The sequence below is a fragment of the Alligator mississippiensis genome, chromosome 2 (genome assembly GCF_030867095.1).
Source record: "Alligator mississippiensis isolate rAllMis1 chromosome 2, rAllMis1, whole genome shotgun sequence".
NCBI lineage: Eukaryota > Metazoa > Chordata > Crocodylia > Alligatoridae > Alligator > Alligator mississippiensis.
The window spans coordinates 74,690,682-74,712,942 of record NC_081825.1 but is presented as its reverse complement, the minus strand read 5'-3'; the positions used below and the strand labels follow the sequence as shown (position 1 = coordinate 74,712,942).

The following is a 22,261-nucleotide window of genomic DNA, read 5'->3' as shown; positions in this document are numbered from 1 at the left end:
TCATCAGGGATAACTTTCCTGATGGTTTATAATAACTTCTCAGGGGTGGGGGGTGTTGTTGTAGAAGTGGCATAAGCAATGGTCAGAATTTAAATTTAATGAGAATAGATCAAGGGAAAGGTCTGATATCTTCCAATGAATATCCCTCATTAAAAGAAGTAGGGTTGTACTGACTCATTCTGATAAAGTATACAGGGATTATCTTCCTGTGTGTATGATGATTGCTTACTACAATGTGGATACTACTAAAATACAAATAGCTGTTCTGATTATTCAAATGTGTGTATTAGCAGTTAAAGTTGAAGCTTTTGGCTCAGCATAAATTTCTTTGAATTCTCTGGGACCTCTGTTTGACTTATAGATTTGGCCGGTTGTTCATTGAACTTGCTAGGACTCAGTCCACGCAAAAAGCAGTTCACTCAGCCCAAAGGGTTTGTGTATTTGGAAAGCTGATTTTGAGTGAGGTTAATGGGCTTTGAAGAGAATCCAAACTTGTCCTTTCCTGCTGGAGTCCAGAAGCTGTGATTTAAGTTGGCTGTACTTTCAAACCAAATTCTTGGCAGAGAAGTTAATTATTAGTTGCCAAATACTGTTATCTTATATTCATGATTTGTTTTTTATCTAACTACCTTACAGATGACCTGTTCTTAAAAAAAACAACCCCCCCCAAAACAAAACAAAACCCCAATAACAACAAACAAACAACCAAGCAAGCACACGGTATGCTCTGAATACCTAATAGCCAGACTAAAAGAAAAAAAAAGAAATCTGTCAATGAAGTTCTTAAAGGTACTGGAAAAACCATGCCTCCTAAAGGGCATTAGAATATATGATCATAAAAATGACAGAAGTAAGAGATGGCAAAAGCTTAAGCCCTACAAACTCTAGATGACTTGTTCATATTTAGAGTAGTGCCTAGTAATGCCAGCTCAGGTTTAAGACAATATTATGCTAGACACTGTGCATACAAAGAACAGAGAAAATAGTTCCAATGTCATAGACTTATGTTCTAGGTGTCAAGCAAGAGAAAAGAGAAAAAAGTTACAGGGTGGGTGAGAGGCTGAGGTAACAAAATGCAAAGAGCTGAGCAGAAAAATGGAAGTCTCCCTCTGCTACCTGCCTAAGCAATGTCTTAAACCTGAGGTTGTCAACCGGGGGTACGTGTACCACTGTGGGTACTTGGAAAGCTCCTGGGGGTACATGGCAGTGGTGCGGAGAAGCTGGGGGCACTTCTGGTTTCGGTGACAGCAGCACTTCCAGTTTCACCAATGGCGCTTCTGGATTTGCCACCAGTGCTTCTGGTTTCGCTGGGGGGGGAGATATCCCCCCGCACCACTTGTCGACCAGCTGGGGGAGTCCCTGCTTCTGGACTGGACGCTGGGAATACACCAACCAAGAAAAGTTGAAAACTCCTGCCTTAAACTGATACTAAAAAGGTACTTCCTAAATTGCCTTAAAAAGGGTGGCATCTAGTAGTTTCTATATAACATTGAAATTTATCCCTTAAATCACGAATCCATCGATGGGGCATCTCCAGGGCCCTGAGGTTTTTTTTTTCCCTGTTTTCCTGCCACTTGTTCCAAGGAACAGATTAATGTTTTAACTGGGATATCTCCTTATCCCCACGTGCCTCTCAGCTCCACTGTCCCTGTACTGGACCTCACAGCTGTAGCTGAGGAATCCTTTCAAGCCCCAGGTAGCCTTCCCTATGGGTTGCAGAAGAAATGTTAGGTCCCCATTTCAGTAGAATGGGTAAACCTGGAATATCACTTGCTCATGTTTATCCATTGGCAATCAGTAAGGAGCCAAACAAAAGTAGGATTTATTAGATAGGAGAAACAAATTATACAAGAAATCTGACCATATATTTGAAGACAGAATAAAAAGACAAGTAATGTTTTTTACTCTTTTATCTGGCTACACTCAACCATTCCTGAGACATTTGCCAGTATCATCAGAACTCAGCCTTTCTGTTGATATCCCACAGCCCTGGCTCCTGGGGAGCTTGAACCTCCAAAATCTCTTATCCAAAGACCCTGATTCTGTCATGGATAGAACATAAAATACCTCCCAGTCAGTGCCCCCCTCCCCTCCCCTCCCCCAATCAATATTAACTGCTCATGAGTCTCAAAATCCTCCAGAAGTGTATCTGGGACACCTCACATTCCTGTGGCTTGATGGGCTATTTCTCTCGGATGCCTTTGCTATTGTATAGTTGTTTTTCCCGTTACAAGAAAACAGTAACTTGTGTACCCATTCCACCAGTGGCCCCTTCTGTCTGTGATTAAGAATAACAACTGTCCTTGCCCTAGTATTGTAGTAAAAAGAATTACTTAGCAATTTCTTCCACTCCTCCTTTTTTTTTTCCTTTTGGCATAACTGTGATCAAAATCATAAAGAGCTATACAGGCAACATAAAATAATCTATACATTGATAAAAGCACATACATGAATACAGCATAACATTGGCTTTCAAATGAGATTATGAATGCTATGTGAGTACAACAAACTCAAGAAAATCTGAATGACACCCCATGAACTACAAAATGAAGTTTGTTCATGATACCTTGCATTATTGAAAATTACAATACTGCATATTAAGTAATATGTTTAACTTCTGCAAAACTTAAATCCTTTGCTTTTGGTATGTGATGTAAAATACTTGATGATAGTTGTGAAAATATTTGCCCTACTAAAAATATTTTTCTAGCAGATAAAACCATAGAACAGTAAGAGCTTTTGTGGAAAGTTGCTTAAAAATGTCAGTGTTTTCCCTTAGGTTCAACATTAAGCTAATTCACCATTTCATCTGTGTCTAAGTGGTTCGTTCTGGTCACTATATACCAGCACAATGATGTTCTACCCAGTTGAGACTGAGCATGATTCCAAATCAATGTTAACCTGCAGCATTAATTCATTATTAATTATTTGAAACAGTGGAATAATATATTATAAAATATAATTTTAAAATGTGCTAAAACTGTAATTGAGTGAAGAAGAGTTTTAAAGCTGTTATGGAATAGATAACTGATGAGCATCTAAGTTTGCCTCCCATGTTAAAGGGAGAATCTATTTAACGTGTAGTCATTTATGTCCTGCTGATTTTAAGAGACTATTAAGATAATGATTAAGCTACAAAGAAGAACAGCATAGAGACTGTAATGTTGAAAGTGAAGTGTGGTTCATATTATGATGTTTCTGACAGTGATGAATATCAGAAGGAACTACAAAGACTGTAATGAACAATTATGGAATACCTCCCCCCACCTCTACTCTGAAGTTTCTTCCTAACTACACGACTTAATAATTTGGCTTATGCCTTGAAATACAAGATTTATTAATATTCTCATTAAATATTTTCAAATATGCTTTCATTCACATAAATGCTAACTTAAGATGTATACAAATTTCCATTTATATGGCATTTTTTTAACCTTTTGACCCAAGCTTCCAAACTTAGGCCTGATGACATTTGACAGACTTTATTAATAGCCTATGAAGGATTGAGCAGGATGAGGAAAATAATTCTGATGGTACAGAGATTTATAGGCTAGCCAAGACCAGGGAAGGTTGAAGAACTTCATTAGATTGGTCTCACCATCTAATTAAGTGAGCAGCCAGGACTACTACATGTGAACAGTAATACTAGGGTAATGCAAATTGAATTATCTGAACCATTCATACATATTGTAAAGTTCTAAATTAGAAAAGAACCTTTCAGGAAAGACCTTTATGACCTTCTCTTCAATGCACAGTCAACAACAAAAGCAACCAGAAATGCAGTAAGAGGGGTCCACTCCCCACCTCCCTGCCCCCAAGTTTGGCTGTGCTGCACCTACACTATGAACTCTGTGCTCACTTCCTGGTCAGTGCAAGTTCTTGCCAGAACTCCCTGTGAGCAGTGGGCTCTGAGATTGTGAGATGAACAACGTGGGGCATGGGTGGAGCCCTTGCTTTCATAAAGATGCAGAGCCCAGGGGATGAGTGCTGCTGCTCTTTTGTTTTTGTCTTTCCTCTGAATTCAGCAGCAGGGTAAAGGAAGAAACAAGTGGCAGCAGCAGCTCTCACCCTTTGGGCTCCAGAGCACACAAAAATCAGGGGTTCTAGCCAGATTCCTCATTGAGAGCTTGTGTGCAAGACGGCCAAAGAGATGTGTGACCATGTTGCTGCTGCACCCCCTGTGGATCTATCCCTGACAACTATAAGAACAAAACAAACGACATACTGAACGTAAAGAAAGGATGATGAATATATAATGTCATTAAATGAGCAGCAAGCCCTGAATTTTATTTAGTTCTAATCTTCCTGACTCAATATAATTAAGCAAAATAGAGAAGTTCCATTGATGACTTGGAAAAAATGACCTCAAGATGAGAAAAAACAACCGTATAAAGGTCAAGTAACAATTTGGGAAGTGTTTAGTTTTAAGAGAGCAATTAAAGGGGACATACAAAGGTGTATAAAATAGTAAGTTAGGCACTGTTATATTTTCTTCTATAATTAAAGAAACCTGAATGCAATTGAATGTAAACATCTAAATGGATAACTAAAATGTTTTTGGTACAGTAGGTAAATAATCAATTTCTGAGAGTACTTGATGCAAGATGAACTGAAAGCTGAATACCAGTTTAATTTAAAGGAAAATCAGCCTTTGTATAGAGTAGGAACACTGGACTACATTTGATGTCACTGTTTTCAACATTTTATTGCATATGGTTAGGAAAAAACTTGTCTTAGAGACCATGATTATCCACAGGATTATTTCTCCACCTGAAGTATCTGTTTTTTCTTATTGTCAGAGACAAGATACTGGACTTGATGGACCAAACTCTTATCTAAAATATGTGGTTCTTGTGTGGAGTTAAGTTCATTTTCATTGGGTTTGTATTATCCTATTTTCTTTCATACTTGATGATAAATTCTTCAAGACTGGGACCACCATTTTGTTACATGTTTGCATAATGCCTAGAACTGTTAAGCCTGATCCATGGTTTTAGCCTTAAAGCTATATAATTGAAAAAACAAAGAAACCACAAAATATTATATAGCTGTGTTTTAAAATATAAAAAATAACATGTTTTTAGTAGTTGTAAAATGGTTAATTTATATATAAACTTTTGTATATAAGACCTTAGAGTAATACAAAGAGTATTTTACCAGCTATTAGTTTTTTATATAACAACTTTTGAGATTTAGAAGTCTATGATCTAATGTAGAGGTTCCCAAACTTTTTCTTATTGCGGACCCTCTTCCAGATTTACCAGCTCCCCGCATACCCCTACCAGCATACATTTTATATTTCAACCCCTTAAATGCCAATTATTATAATGAAATTAAATCCACCATTACACAATTTCTCCTGCATGCGCCCCAGAGATGTCTTGCCATACTCCCAGGGGTATGCATACTACAGTTTTGCTCTCAAGATAAAACTAGGGGAAAGTGGACTCAACAATTCAATGGGATGGGTGGGAAACTGGCTGTGGAATTGGACCCAGAAAGTACTAATAGACAGATGTGTGGTGGAAGGTAGTCAGTGGAGTCCTACAGGGTTCAGTACTTGGACCAATGCTTTTCAAGATCTTAATCACTGATCTGGATGTGGGAGTGAAAAGCAGACTGGCAAAGTTTGCCCATGACAATAAGCTCCGTGGAAGTGCAGCCATGCATCAGGGTAGGCTGATGATCCAGGCAGACCTAGACAGATTAGTTAGATGGGCAGACCAGAACCAGATGCTGTTCAACACTGAGAAATGTAAAGTGCTCCATCTGGGGAGGAGAAATCTGCAACAGATGTACAGGCTCAGTCATGCTATGCTAGCTAGCACCATATCTGAAAGGGACTTGGAGGTCATAATTGATCATAAAATGAATCTGAGCCACAGTATGATGCTACGGTTAGTAGAGCAAACAATATGCTGGCTTGCATCAGCTGATGCATCTCAAGCAAAACTAAGGAAGTTATTCTCCTTCTCTACTTGGCATTGGTGAGGCCACAGCTGGAGTACTGTGTCCAGTTCTGGGTGCTACACTTCGAGAAGGATGTGGAGAAGCTTGAGAAAGTCCAGAGAAGACCCACTCATGATTAGAGGCCTGAAGAGCAAGCCATATGAGGAAAGGTAGACAGATGGGACTGTTCACCCTAGAAAAGAGAAGACTTTGGGCAAGCACCTTCTGTTCCAGGTCGGATTCCCCCTGCACGGGCTGCTCTAGGGGGAGCAGGGGGGCTCTAAGCCTGGTTCTGGCGGTCCTACCTGGAGCACTACTCCATTTCTGACCTCCATTTTTTTTTCTCTCTCATACCCCTGCTGCCACCTCCACCCCTCCACCCATCCCATTACAACCCCCAAGTGGTTCATGGAACCAGAAGCCACCCCAGGCTAGGGCCACATGTCCCAGCACTGGCATGGGATAGGGCTGCAGCATAGCAGTTGCCCCTGCAGCCATGGCTCCTCCCAGCAGGTCTCATCCTGTTAGGTGGCTGGCCACACAGGGTGTAAGATTTATGGGGGTGTGGGGAAGGGGTTTGTGGGAGGTGGTGAGGTGGGGCTTATGGGGGTTTATGGAGCTTGGGCGGGTGTGGGTTTGTGTGTGGATTGTGGGATTGGGGGGTTCATGGGTTTTGCATATGTGGGTGGATTGTGAGGGAGGTTCATGAGTGAGGGGTGTGGGGTTTTTGTGGGGTGTGCAGTTTGTGGGAGGTTGGGGATGTAGGGAGTTTGTGGGGGGCCCACCACATGTCTGCTTGCTTCCCCCAGGGTGCACAACAGCAGCCAGGAGCAGGCCCTTGGGGCTTTTATGGGCCATTACAGGCAGAGCCCACTAGTGGCATACAGCACCACCTGAGACCCAGGGGCTGCACATGGTACACAGAGCCAGCCCAACCCATTGGCACACACCTCTGGACAGGACCAGGCTGGTTCCTGCCACGACCTGGGGCTCTCGGCACTGTATGCAGGAGCTGCGTGCCATGAAGCTGGTCCAGCTCCTGCCTCAGAATGCAATTCAACAGGGAGAAATGCAAAGTGCTGCACCTAGGGAGGAAAAATGTCCAGCATACCTACTGCCTAGGAAATGACCTGCTTGGTGGAACGGAAGCGGAAAGGGATCTTGGAGGCCTAGTGGACTCCAAGATGAACATGAGTTGTCAGTGTGACAAAGCCATCAGAAAAGCAAATGGCACTTTATCGTGCATCAGCAGATGCATGAGGAACAGATCCAAGGAGGTGATACTTCTCCTCTATTGCGCTCTGGTCAGACCGCAGTTGGAATATTGTGTGTAGTTTTGGGCGCCACACTTCAAGAGGGATGTGGATAACCTGGAGAGGGTCCAAAGAAGGGCCACTCGTATGGTTAAGTGCTTGCAGGCCAAGCCCTATGAGGAGAGACTAGGGCACCTGGACCTCTTCAGCCTCCGCAAGAGAAGGTTGAGAGGCGACCTTGTGGCTGCCTATAAGTTCATCACGGGGGCACAGAAGGGAATTGGTGAGGTTTTATTCACCAAGGCACCCCCGGGGGTTACAAGAAATAATGGCCACAAGCTAGCAGAGAGCAGATTTAGACTGGACATTAGGAAGAACTTCTTCACAGTTCGAGTGGCCAAGGTCTGGAACGGGCTCCCCAGAGAGGTGGTGTTCCCCCCTACCCTGGGGGTCTTCAAGAGGAGATTAGATAAGCATCTAGCTGGGGTCATCTGAACCCAGCACTCTTTCCTGCCTATGCAGGGGGTCGGACTCAATGATCTAGTGAGGTCCCTTCCGACTCTAGCATCTATGAATCCATGTGGCCCACATGCTACCAGGCCAGGCCAGCTCATACCTCCATGTGGTGGGCACCTGGGGCTCCTGTGTGTGGTACCAGGAGCCCCAGGTGACAGCAGGAGCTGGCCCAGTCGTGCTCAAAGATGTGCACCAGCAGGCTGGGCTGGTTCTGTGCACCATATGTAGCTCCCAGGTCTCAAATGGCACTGCACATTGCTGAGGTGTTCTGCCTACAGTGGGCCATGAGAGCTCTGAGGGCCCACTGCTGGCTGCTTTTGCCGGGGGCAGTGGGGACTGTGTGCCATGGGGTGGGGGGGACCCTTCCCACTCCCATGACCTCTCCCACCCCAACATCCCTGCTTACCAGGGACAGAGCCTGGGTCCCAGACAGCTCTGAGATACTGCTACCAGCCTTGCCCCACTTTTGCTTGCTCCAGCATGCTGAGGCAGTGTGCAGGAGCAGTAGGGGCATGTGGCAGACAGAGACTCTCTGGCCAGGTGCTAGAATGTCTCTCTGGAGGACCCAGCCTCCAATTGCTTTGGGGCGTGCTCCAAGAACATGCCCTGCACTGCCTTTTTCCAACATAGTTTTTTTTTTTTCTTTTGATACCGGGATTTCCTGGTATCAAAATTAGTCTGAGCTGCAAATATGCAGTGCAGGGAACATATTTTTGTTGCTAGTATGCCTCCTGAGGCATCTCAAACTGCTTTGAGACATCACAGCAGGCATGTGAGCACTCATCTGGACACAGCCAGAGAGCTGTGGATTGCGCAACTTCCTCAGGCAGTCTATTCTGCGCAACTTCCTCAGGCAGTCTATTCTGTTGCCTTGCTGCTCTAATGGTAAAGATGTTCTTCCTGATATCCAATCTAAACTGTGGCGGTCGAGTGGTAGGCCGGGGCTATGGCCAGTAGCCCGAAATGGCAGGTGGGTACTTTTTGACCGATGGAGCGGAATTAGGTACGGAAGCGTATTGGTTGAACAAAGAAATTACTTACGCCATCGGTGTACACAGCGCAGGAAGAAGAAACTGACTTAGGTTACAGTTGTAAACCGAACAAATGAAAGCTTTCCAAGAACAAGATGAGAAGTCCGTGAACGGCTGAACAGGCTAGCCAGACAAAGGGGGGTACGTCGGGTAGGTCATTGACGGGGAGCCCCTGGTAGGTGATCATTCCACCAGGTATTCTCGGAGAGAGATGCGCGGAGGTTTGAGCTCTCCGGGCTCGCTCTCTGAGTTCTCCTTCTCCAAGGTGTATGCGGAGTGCTCCAACGTGCTAAGCTGGAGAGATATGTGGAGTTCTCCAATGTGGGCGGAAACTGATGTAACTTTTATATGGCTAGCAAGCCAATCGCTAGTCACTAAAATGAATAATTTAGAACTGACCAATGAGTGTGTGCGAATTTACATAAGGTTGGCGGGAACTTTTTTCTAAACCGTAACTTTCCATTACAGTGGCATTTGGTTATTGGGTTCAGGCATATAGTTACATAGCAGAATTTTCCCACTGTGACCTACTTACTCAGAGTGATTGACAGCAGGGGACTTCACATGTATCAAAACAATGGAATTTTCCACTGTGCCATAGGCATACAGCTTCTCGGTTCTAACATGCCCCCTTGCCGATGGCACAGTTGGAACTATTTCATTTACAAGCCGATCACATCGTCATCATCTCGTTCAGGATTCTTAAATGGTAAACCAGTATATACAAAAACCGATATCGAAACAAGTTTGTTCTTAAGGTATTGCACAACACAACGACTAACATATATGCAAATACCAATGCAACCAAAAGGCATTATCAAGGTAATAATGGTTGAGAGGCATGAGGATGCATTCATCCCTCTCAAATACCTGAGATTTTGTTGTGTCGGTGGCAATTTTTGTGCCCCCTTGGCTATGACACAACAGACTAAGAGGTCAAGCTATAGATAATTTTCGTCCAGGAACTTGTCGTCATTACAGGATTCAGGTGGCAAGCGAGTATATACATAAGCAGATATCTTAACAAATCACTCTTTAACAAACTGTTAAAATACAACAACCCATACATACAATAATGGCTATTACAATTAATGGTAAACACAAGGTAATGAGGGGAGTCAACAAATGCATTAACCAAGATGACGTGTCCCATCCCATCCAACTGAAAATGTCAACTAACCATCCCTTTCCGATCCCAGCAACATTGTTAGTGTCTGCAGCAATTTGTTTTATGCGGTCGAGTTGATCTTCTAGCGGAATAATAACATTGGGTATGCTAATACAACAGTGTTCCCTAGACAGATTAAGGAATTGACACACGTCTCCCAGATGTAGTAACATTGCGTCGAGTGCTAAGCGGTTTTGCATGGTCATGTGCGATGTAGCCTGTAATTGCTGGTTTAATAATCATAGGGATGTTTCGGTACTATTGGCTAGAAGCTCAACTTGTTCAGCTAACTTGGTGATAGCAACTCTTGCTTTGCCTATCCCTATTCCCCATGCAAAATAACCTTCAAGCGCCCACACAAATTTTTGGTTGAATTTCTCTTTGTCTGTTAACTTACTCCACACCGGAGTGCGTCGCGTATGGCGATGAAGTAACATTGGGCTAGGGGGTCTAGAGGTGCTGGCATATAAGGGAGGACAAAGTGATACAGTAGTTAGAAAACATTGTATTCCAGAAAGTGTGGTTGGGAGTGCTGTATATAGGTGTCCATCTGAACAAGCCCATAACATTCCTAAGGGAGCGGGAGTAGACAACTGTGCACAGTTGCCTGAGAAATAAGAGGTTTGCCAGGCTCGTTTGGGCTTAAGAATTAACTTTGCGCCGTGGCAAGCAGAACTCATTAATGCTGCTCTTAGAATGGGATAATAAAAGGAATTCCAAGTTTGATTATTGGATACGTTAACTGCTAATGATGCATTCCAAGTAACTATAGGTGAGGGTTTCTGAAGAGGTGAAAGGGTAACCCTGGGGAGAGGGCCAGGTAGAAGTGGACAGCGGTTACAGGTACCCGTACAGTTGGCATAACAAGGTGGGAGTGTGAGGTACCAGGGGGGAGTTATGGTCCGTGGGTCCCAGGTCAGAGAGTTATCAGGCCTGGACCAATCTGTGCCTTGGGGGTTGATTCCCCATGGGACCTGAGAGCACGGGAGTGGGAAGTTAGCGCCTAAATGGACAATAGATGTGTATATGTGCAGTTTTTTTCCAGTGGTGTTAAAGTGGGCAAAAATGAAATTTTCCTACCAACCGTAGTTGGTGGTTTCCCCCATCTCGCCACTAGTTTATATTGATAGAAGTTCACGGCTCTCTGGATCTAGTTTCAAACCAAACGGTGACATTTAAAGGTGTTAGGTAAGGGACAAGAACAGGGTCGTCCACAGAGAGGGGAAGACGGAGACAGGCGGTGAGACCGTCCCCTCCCGAGTGATCACCTATGACATCGGCCCAGGTTGATAACAAGGTTAAAACAGTATTAGGTTGTGAGGGGTCTCCTACATCTAATGGGAAAATCAAAACTGGGTTAGTTAACAAAAGTCCAAACATGAAGATGTTGCCAGGTATCGCTCTCTCTCTCTCTCTCTCTGCGTCTGTTGCCGTCACGTGCCCTGGGTCTCGGCATGATGAGGTCACACGTTGGCTTTGGCATCCGCAGTGGCTCTCCGCTGTCGTCACGTGTCTCGGTCTTTAAACCTGTGAAGAAAAATTCCTGAGCAGTAAATTTGCTTATGTTACAGTGTCTGTGTGGAGTTGTGAGTGGCGGGATAACCAATTATGGTGGGCAAGGATTTGTTGTTGCTTCCCGTCTTCCTCAAAGTACACAGTATAGGTATTCGGATATGGTTCCGCTCGGATAATTTTTCCTTCGTACACTCGTGGATGTAATTGATGCGGATGTGGGATGGTAATCCACACGAGCTCACTTGGCGCGAATTTTGGATTCCACGGCTCTGGTTGTCGAGGGATGGATCTATCCCATAGAGTTTTGTCCACATTCAGCGAGATGAGGACGTCATGGTTCACCTTTGTCCAATTTTTGTAGGTGCCGCTTCCCTTTAGGCGCAATCGCTCTTTGTAGAGGCCGATGTGCCTCTCCACTACTCCGTTGGATTGAGGGTGGTACAGGAGGTGCAAATGCCAAGCGATGTTGTGCAGGCGTGTGAATTTGTCGAGTGCAACGGAGTTAAACGGCAGCCCCCCCCATCTGACTGAATCATGTCGGGGGTTTTCCAGGTTGCAAATGCTGCTGTTAGTGCCGCTATTACTGCCGCAGCGTGACTCTTCCGCAGTGGGATTACTTGGAGCTGTCGGGTGCCAAGATTGACAATGACAAGTCCTTTATTTGGCGGTTTTGCACTGGGTGGGGGTCCTAGTAGGTCTACTTGCCAGACTTTTCCTGGTGCGAATTGGAGCGGGTCTAATGCTCCGATTTGGTGTTTCATTGGGTGGCACTTTTCCTTGGTGCAAGGTTCACATGCACGGGCTACCTGTTCCCAGTCAGTTCTTGACCCGTAGGGAGTACGGCTACTCGTAGTTAACCACCAGCGGGTGTAACAAGTTCTTGGTCCAGGGTGCCCCCAATGGTCGTGTACCCAGGCCAAAAATGGATCTGCTCTAGTCTCTTGGTTACTTTCTTCGACGGTCAAGACGACATCTGTGCGAAGGGGATCTTCTAATAATTTATCTATGACTTCATGTACCAAGTCAGTTTCGGGTCTGTGCGACTTAGTATGCTTAATTCATAGATTTCATAGACATTAGGGCTGGAAGGGACCTTGGAAGATCATCGAGTCCAGCCCCCCGCCCAAAGGGCAGGACGTCAGCTGGGGTCATAGGATCCCAGCAAGATAAGCATCCAGTTTCATCTTGAAGGTGTTCAATGAAGGCGCTTGAACAACCTCCGGTGGCAGGCTGTTCCAGACCTTGGGAGCTCAGACAGTAAAGAAATTCTTCCTTATGTCCAGCCTGAAACGATCTTGTAGTAGTTTGTGACCATTCGTCCTCGTCATCCCTTGGGGCGCTCTGGTGAACAAACGTTCCCCTAGATACTGGTGGTCACCCCTGATAAACTTGTAGGTGGCCATCAGATCACCCCTGAGCCTGCACTTTTCCAGGCTAAAGAGCCCCAGGGCTCTCAGCCTGTCATCGTAGGGTCTGCTTCCCTGACCTCTGATCATGCGAGTGGCTCTTCTCTGGACTCTCTCAAGCTTCTCCACATCCTTTTTGAATTGTGGAGCCCAAAACTGGACGCAGTACTCCAGCTGCGGCCTCACTAAGGCCGAGTACAGGGGGAGAATGACGTCCCGGGATTTGCTTGAGAAGCATCTATGGATGCAAGCCAGCGTTTTGGTCGCTTTACTAGCCGCAGCATCGCATTGCAGGCTCATGTTCATCTTGTGGTCAATGATGACCCCCAAGTCTCTTTCTTCCATAGTGCTAACCAACATAGCACTGCCGAGCCTATAAGGATGCTGCGGGTTTTTTTTCCCAAGGTGGAGAACCTTGCATTTATCGGCGTTGAACACCATCAGATTCTCACCCGCCCACATGCTGAGCCTGTCCAGGTCAGCCGGGATCATCCGCCTGTTTCATCAGCCCCATGGGATGCCCGTGCCCGCTACAGGGCCAGGAAGTCCAGGTGAGGGTGATCCCCTGCCCTCCATTAATGCTGACTTTGTGAAGGAACATCTTGAGAAGCTGGATACCTTCAAGTCAGCCGGCCCTGACAATCTTCACCCCAGGGTACTCAAGGAGCTGGCGAGCATCATAGCCCAGCCTCTAGCGCGGATCTTTGAAAACTCTTGGCGCTCTGGTGTAGTGCCCAAAGACTGGAAGAAGGCCAACGTGGTGCCTATCTTCAAGAAAGGGAGGAAAGTGGATCCGGCTAACTATAGGCCCATCAGCCTGACTTCTATCCCGGGGAAGATCTTAAAAAAGTTTATTAAGGAGGCCATCCTTAATGGACTGGCCGACACCAACATCTTAAGGGATAGCCAGCACGGGTTTGTTGCGGGTAGGTCTTGCTTGACCAATCTCATTTCCTTTTATGACCAGGTGACCTATCACCTGGACAAGGGAGATGAGATTGATGTCATATATCTTGACTTCAAAACAGCCTTCGATCTGGTGTCCCATGATCGTCTCTTGGAGAAACTGGCCAATTGTCGCCTTGGGTCCCCCACGATCCACTGGCTGGAAAATTGGCTCCGGGGTCGGACCCAGAGGGTAGTAATTGATGGAAGTCACTCATCGTGGTGTCCTGTGACCAGTGGGGTCCCCCAGGGCTCTGTCCTTGGACCCATACTGTTCAACATCTTCATTAATGATGCGGACACTGGAGTCAGAAGCGGACTGGCCAAGTTCGCCGATGACACCAAACTTTGGGGCAAAGCGTCCACACCAGAAGACAGGCAAATTAGAGGGAGAACAGTGAATGCAGACAACATATCGAAGACATCTGGCAAGACATCTAAGTTTTATGTCGGTTCTCCCATACCAGTAACAATTTTGTAGATGTATTGGGAATCGATCGCAATTACGGGAGTAGGAAGTGTTCCATCATGGTGCTGGAGACAGTGTTGTATTACTTCCTTGAATCCTAATAGCTCGTTCTTTTGAGCCGAGCTGTGTCCCGCATAAAGTTTAGTGTCATGGCAGGGCTTACGATAGAATCCGTAGCCTCCATCTCCCCGAGTGGTACCATCAGACGCCATCCAAGTGGGAGCTGTCGTTCCATAGAGGATAGGTGGGATGCCTTCCCTCACATCTGGATTGGGTGCTAGATCTTCACACTTCCAGCATTGCCAGTGGTAATGGTGGTTAAGTACCAGTGTATTCCAGGTAGATGGTTCTCCTTGGAACTGTGGGTCTGGTCTTTCAGCGCTCAGCAAGGATAGGAGAGTGGCTCTAGGTGCTCGAAGGATTCCGTGTCCTTGAGACAATAACTCCACTAGTTGTCCTGCCATTAGAATTTTTTCCGATATTTCCATATCTGTGCTGGGCTGCTTGGAGGGTTCGGTGAGAAGTATGTTAGCTCGCCTTGACAATTATGGGCTGTAGCCCATATGTGACTGGTCGTATATCCTAGAGTCACAGTCATCGAGTCAGCAAAGTCAAATGCGTATAGTGGTGTCGTCTTAATAGCTGTGAGGAGCTGATAAAGGTCTCTTGCATCCTTTCCAGTCCACGGCGTTGATCTTTGGGACTTGTTACGCAGTTGGCATTGGAGTCTTGCGAGTACTGGCAAATGGGTTGGCGTAATGTGATGCCGGTACCAGTTTAGATATCCAAGCAATTGTTGGAGCTGTTTTTTGTCTGTTGGCAATGGTCCCTCTAATAGGCTGGTGTCCTAGCTCCCGTGGGTTACACCGAATTTTGTTTCCCCGACGAATTTGGTACCCAGAAATGTGATATCAGCTGTGGGCTGTAATTTAGATTTCTTCAAATTGACTGTCCATCCTTTTCTGCTGAGCTGGGAGATCAGGTCGTTGGTGACTTGAGTCACCTCTTGTTGGTCGCATCCCATAATAGCGATGTCGTTGACATAACTCCAAATTCTCAGTTTGTTTTGGCTAGGCAGAATATGGGAAGAACAAAATTCAGTCAACATGTCGTTCATGGCTCCTGTGGCTAGCGCGGGTGCATTGCGGTACCCCTGCGGGCAGACTGTCCATTGGTACATGGTGCCATTGACGCACATGTTCAATATTCCTTTGGTGTCGTTAATTGGGATGGAGAAGAACATGTCCTTAAGATCCAAGGTTGCTCCTAGCCACGATTCCTTTTGAAATTGTGCCATTTTGTATAGGCATTGAGGCAACGTAAGAGGATTTGGCTGCATAAGAGGTAGACACCGCTTGTTGGCTTCGCGATAATCTACTACCAATCGGACTTCATCAGGTTTCCCTGGTTTTGCTATTCCCCATCCTGGCAAAAGGCGAGTGCTGGCTGTAACTGGTTGGGTACATCCCTGTTGTTCGAGGCGTCGAAGAAGATCTAGCAATGCCCCTTTGAGGGGATCTCTGGTCGGGATCGGTTTGTAGCACCATATGGAGGTGTTACATAGTGTAGGTCGATGCCAGTTGGACTCGGCTATAAAAATTGGTAGGGCTTGTAATATCTGTTCTTTTAGTTGAAGCGTCTTGATGCCGGGAATTCCCAAGATGTTAATGCTTCCTATTACTGCTTCGAGTGGCTTTCGATGGCTGACCACCCAGAACTTTACTTTTGCAGTAGTTGCCGTGGCATTTACCCCTTGTACCATAATAACCCTTGCTGCTTTCTTGTGGGGCATCGATGGAGTAATGACGTCAACTTGAGCCCCTGTATCTAGAAGGAATGAGACTTCTCGTTGTATTGTGGGGTCGGTGGGGTCATAAACAATAAGCTTGGTATACGGGTGAAGATCTGTGGGTTCAGGTCCAAAGGTATTGCCGCCGGCCTGAGAGGTGGCAGCTATTTGTTTTTTTGCTTCTCGGGGTATTGGAAGCCCATTTCGTGTCCTAGCTGCCGCTGCCCCATATCTCCTATGGCACGTAGTTGCTGTTTAGTAAGGTTAGTGCGATTTGGGAGGAATCCAAACATTGCTCTTTCCTCCAGTGTCCTTTGGGGTGGCAGTTTTGATTCCTTCCGTGGGTTGAATTGATGATATCTTGGCCTTTGATATTCAACTGGGTACGCTGTAAGATTGCTTGAGCCAACGGCTGAGTTTGTGGTTGCTGATTTCATGAGGGCTTGCAGCTGTGGAAGTTGACTTAAAATATTCCCAGCTGACTGTGTAGCTAATGGGGTGAGGAGGAGGCGAAGAGTGATGGCGTCCTCTCCTCTGTAAACCTCCACGCATGCTTCGATGGTGTCGAGGGTGGCTGGGACTGTCCCAGGGTTTCATAGGAACCGATGAGGCCAGTCGCTTCTTTGCTGGGCTTGCGTCAACCCCAACTGATGTAACTTCAGGTTCCAAGAACAATAAGATACCCCTATTATAGCTAGTAGGAGTTGTTCTGCTGTGACTTTTCCTGGTCTTCTGTCATGCCATGCGTGGGACTATTTCTAATCTGTCCTGCAACCAGGGATGGGAGTGGAATATTCCAATTGTTATTATCTACTAGCAGTTCTAAATCAGTAGCATGTCCTCCACTCCACAAGGCTTGACGTGTTAGGAAGCTGGCCTCTTCTAATAGTTCCGATCCGTATTCCACTACTAGACGACCCAGCCAAATGACTAGTGTCTCGGTAGGTTACATTTTCGATTCCCTACATAATTCCTGTAGCTCAGTCCTTTTGCGAGTGCGATAGGTGGTGGTGGTTGCACCCTGCGGGTTGGTTACTTGTTTCGTTATCGCTATAGGGTGAGCGGCTGCTGATATAGTTACTGTATCTTGTGAGAGGGTTTTAATACAATTTTCTGCTTGTTGTCTCCTCCCTGTGATAAGGAGGTGGGGCTGTTGGGAGTGATGTCACCTCCTTGGGCGGGGTTGCTGGGTGGAGTCCCGCCTGTTCTTCTATGGCTCCACCCTTCTTTTCCGGGTGCTCCGGGCGGCTCATTTTGTTTCTCAGCGCCATTTTCTGGTGGTGGTGAGGGGTTTTGGCGCACCACCAGTTCCGCAGCGGTCTTGCTGACCGTAGCTAACTGAGTCTCTAAGTTTGCATTTTCTCATAGCACGAGTGACACTGAGCGGAGCAGTACATTAATCATCTTCCCCTTGTCCCACTTAAGTCCCGACCACTTGGTCGCGGTGCGGCCCATCACTTCCAAATTTTCCAGGAGCTGAGTAAGCAGCTCGTGACCGCGTGACTGGGGCGTCGGAGCCGGACAGTTGAATTTGTCCGGGGGTGTTCCTTCCCCACCTTCCCGTGCATACTGTATGCAGTGGGCAATCTCTTGGGTGGGGTGCGGATCCTCCGTGCCCTTTGCTTTCACCCGTGCTAGGGACAGCGTTTCTATTTTGTCTCGCGGTCGGTACACGACCCCTTTTCCGCACATGACGCACCCAAAGGAGCTTGGGCCCAGTTGGGCGGCCCACTCCTTTCTGACTCCCTCTTCTCCCTTGAGGAAGAAGTAACCTGTGACCGGGTACTGAACTCCTCCCGCTTGCCTGATGATAGGCAATGTGCACCCATAGGTCATCCGAGTCGGACATTAGGCGGTCCCCACTGTGCCATGGACAGTTCTTAACTAATTCCAACTCCATCATGTCTTCCCCGTATCCTGTTCGTGACACCACGTGGCGGTTGAGTGGTAGGCCGGGGCTATGGCCAGTAGCCCAAAATGGCAGGTGGGTACTTTTTGACCGATGGAGCGGAATTAGGTACGGAAGCATATTGGTTGAACAAAGAAATTACTTACGCCATCGTTGTACACAGAGCAGGAAGAAGAAACTGACTTAGGTTACAGTTGTAAACCGAACAAATGAAAGCTTTCCAAGAACAAGATGAGATGTCCGTGAACGGCTGAACAGGCTAGCCAGACGAAGGGGGGTACGTCGGGTAGGTCATTGACAGGGAGCCCCTGGTAGGTGATCAGTGCACCAGGTATTCTCAGAGAGAGATGCACAGAGGTTTGAGCTCTCCGGGCTCGCTCTCTGAGTTCTCCTTCTCCAAGGTGTATGCGGAGTGCTCCAACGTGCTAAGCCGAGAGATATGTGGAGTTCTCCAATGTGGGCGGAAACTGATGTAACTTTTATATGGCTAGCAAGCCAATCGCTAGTCACTAAAATGAATAATTTAGAACTGACCAATGAGTGTGTGCGAATTTACATAAGGTTGGCGGGAACTTTTTTCTAAACTGTAACTTTCCATTACAGTGGCATTTGGTTATTGGGTTCAGGCATATAGTTACATAGCAGAATTTTCCCACTGTGACCTACTTACTCAGAGTGATTGACAGCAGGGGACTTCATGTGTATCAAAACAATGGAATTTTCCACTGTGCCATAGGCATACAGTTTCTGGGTTCTGACATAAACCTACTTTGTTGCAACTTCAAGCCATTGTTTCATGTACTACTCTGTAGCAAGAAAGAATAAAAATTTTCCCTCCTCTTATAGCCACCCTTCAAATATTAGAAGACTGTGCCTTTTCCACAGGCTAACCATGCCTGGCTCCTTCAACTTCTCCTTATATGACTTGCTTTCCACCTGCCTCTGGACCCTCTCTAACTTTTCTCTACCTTCTTTTAAAAATGTGATGCCTAAAGCTGCTGTAGCATGCCCAGCACTAGAATGACAGTCTCCTGCCTGGCTTGCCACCTCAGTCCTACCTTGCTACCCTCTTCTGGTCCCCCAGAGTTTGCCCACATTATTGTGTCAGCTGCCATGCCTTGATGTTACAATTTATAGGGAGTCTGCCTGCCCCTAGGAGACAGGACTGGGATTTGGGGTATGCCCTTGTCAGGGCTGAAGCCCACATTGATCTAGCTCAGTTCCTTCCACCTGAGATCCACTGTATCAAAACCCCAGGCTTCCAGACCCCAGCTTGCCCCTCAGGCTGCAGGCCTCACAGCTACCTGGTTGAGCCCCTCATGGACTCTGAGCTTACACTCCTTCAATTTTTGCTGCCAAGCATTCAGTCTTTAGAAAGAGGGCTGTTGCATATAAAAAAGGCTTGGGTTTCTGCTTCTCACAGCTTGCTGGGCTTCAGGCTCTCTGAGTATTCTATGCTGTGTGGCCCTGCAGCACCTGGTGATTTCCAGTTCGTCACTTACAGCCACACTCAGTCCTTGGTTTCAGTGTAAATCAAAAGTTTGAGCATCTGCTACCAAAACATAAAGCCTTACCCACAGCAGTTCTATCACAAATGTTCAAGGCACTTACCTCTTGCTACTCAAGGTGCAGGATTTCTTCCATCCTTCTGTGGCACAGAATTCTTCCCTTGTAGGCATCCCAGACTGGCTTTTCCTTGGAATTTTGCCTCCTACAGATCCAACAACAGGACTGCCCCTTCTGGGCCAGTCTCTGGGCTTATGAGCAGGGACCCTGGTTTTCTCCGATTTAAAAAAAAAAAAAAAAAATCCCCAATTTTTTGGTTAAAGAAGTAACCTCAAATCTACGTTTTCCCATATAGAGATATCTATATATTAGTGGCGTTTCATTTAAATCACGGGAAAAATGTGGATTTGAGGCTGCTTTTTTTTTTTTAAACCGAAAATTGTTTTTGTTTTTTTTTTTATTAGAGAAAAGCAGGATCCCTGCTTATGAGTCTGTTCTTGGATCACCTGATCCTCCACTTCTGCCAATCACTGCCTACACCTGGGGCAGATGGCCATTTTATCTAAGACTCCCTTTGTCATATGAGTCTGTTCAAAGGGACTGACCTGGACAGTGAACCCCAGGCTCCCTCCCCTCCCAGTAATGGGGCAGGGGCCCCTTTACAGTTACACACAGTACTCTAGATGAGACCTAACCACTGCTGAATAGAGAAGCACTATCATCTCCGATATCTTGCACCTAATGCTTTTATTGGTGCATCCCAAAACTGTATTTGCCTTCTGTGAGGCTGCATCACACTGCAGACTCATGTTGAGTCCATGATCTACCAAGACTCCCAGATCTTGTATATACTGCCATTCAGCCAGGTGTTATCCATTTTTTATATTTGTATTGTTGTTATTCTGCCTGAGGTGTAACATCTTGCATTTTTCAGTATTGAATTTCATTCTGATTTGTTCCAGCTTAGCTTTCTGATCTGCGAGGATTACATCCCACCATCCAATATGTTTTCAGTTCTTTCCAGTTTTGTGTGGTCTGCAAACTTGCTTAAAAAGCTCTCAATTCCAGTATCCAAATCATTTGTTAACACATTGAACAGGTTTAGACCCCTGTAGAACTCTATTGAAACCTCCTGCCATCTTGACATGGATCCATTTATAATTACCCTTTGCTTGTGGTGACTGAGACAGTTCTCTATTGATCTGATATTACTTTTCTCTAACCCACATTTTTTCCAATTTATTAGGAGATCATATGGGAATGTCAAAAGTCTTTCTGAAGTGCCGATACACTATATCTAGAGCATTTCCTTTATCCACCCAAGTAGTTATTTTGTCAAGGGAGCAGATAAAGTTTGTTTGACGTGATTTTTTTCTTAGTAAATCTGTGATGGCTACTTGTAAGCAGCCTTCCCTCCTCCAGATGCTTGTAGACGCAAAGAAGGTGGAGGTACTCAACAGGTACTTTGCCTCTGCCAGTTCCTTCAGTACTCTGGCATTTGTTGGATATGCCAGATCAGGCTCTGCTGACTTGAATGCATTCAAACCCATCAAAAGGTTTATGACAGTCTTCCTTTTGTTTTGTTTTGTTCATTTGTTTGTTGTCCCCCATCTTGTCCCCCTTCCTTTTCCAAACAATTAGGCATCTGGCTATAGCTTAATTTTTTGTAAAAAGTTGAGGCAAGCTGTTAAGTAGCTTCATCTTCTTTGCATCTTCTGTTGAGAGTTCCCCCAGCTGTTTAACAGTGGACCCACAACTTCCTTTGTTTAAATATTTCTTGGTTCTAGACCACTTTCACAATTTCTGATGTGTGTGCTATGTTCCTCAGTTTCCACAGTTAAAGCTTAGACACTAGTACATGGCACTACTCCAGGCACATGGAATCGGGAGCATTGCAACCTCCCTTTGGAGTCTCTGGAATGCCAGATAGTGGAGCTCCATACTATAGTGTAGAGGCTGCATGCCATCAGGGATGACAAATAGGAGATTGACTCCTAATGCCTGGCCCTTCAGCCCAGAAAAGAAGAGGGAAGACTTGGGTCTCCAGGGACAAGGAAGGCCAAGAAGCACTCCCATACTGTCCTGCCAGGGGTGATAGCCAGCATGGGCTTGTTGCAGGTAGGTCTTGCCTGACCAATCTCATTTCCTTTTATGACCAGGTAACATATCACCTGGACAAAAAGGAAGAGGTTGACATCATATATATGGACTTTAAAGAAGCCTTTGACCTGCTGTCCCATGGAAGAATTGAGCAGCTGCAGCCTTGACTACTCCACAGTCCAATGGCTGGGGAACTGGCTGTGAGGTCAGACCCAGAGAGTGATAGTTGACTGGACCAAATCAACATGGCGCTCAGTGACTAGTGGTGTCCCCTAAGGCTCCATTCTCAGACCTGTACTCTTTAATGTCTTCAAAAATGATCTGGACACTGGTGTCAGAAGCAGACTGGCCAAGTTCACTGACGACACCAAACTTTGGGGTAGAGTGTCCACACTTGAAGATAGGCTGGTGATCCAGGCTGACCTTGATAGGCTTGCAAAGTGGGTGGATGAAAATCTGCTGGCTTTCAATATGGAGAAATGCAAGGTGCTCCACCTCATGGGCAGGGGAGCCCCCGCATCACACTTATAGGCTTGGCAATGCTACACTCATTAGCATCATGACTGAAAGACTTGGGGTTCATGATTGGTGGCTCATGTTCATTTTGTGGTCAATGCAATATTGCAGCTGGCAAAGCGAACAAAACTCTGGCTTGCATCTACTGAAGCATCTCGAGTAAAACCCAGGATGTCATCCTCCTGCTGT

General features: G+C 45.9%; 1 long non-coding RNA gene across 2 annotated transcripts in view; it reads left to right on the top strand.

The window, feature by feature from the left end:
• The window catches only part of LOC132248560 (uncharacterized), a 181,876-nt gene that overhangs the window by 4,814 nt on the left and 154,801 nt on the right, over window positions 1-22,261 (top strand). For both annotated transcript variants that reach the window (XR_009459783.1, XR_009459784.1), the window contains exon 2: window positions 4,800-4,880. This is a non-coding gene — a long non-coding RNA (uncharacterized LOC132248560). The remainder of the gene's footprint in view (window positions 1-4,799; window positions 4,881-22,261) is intronic.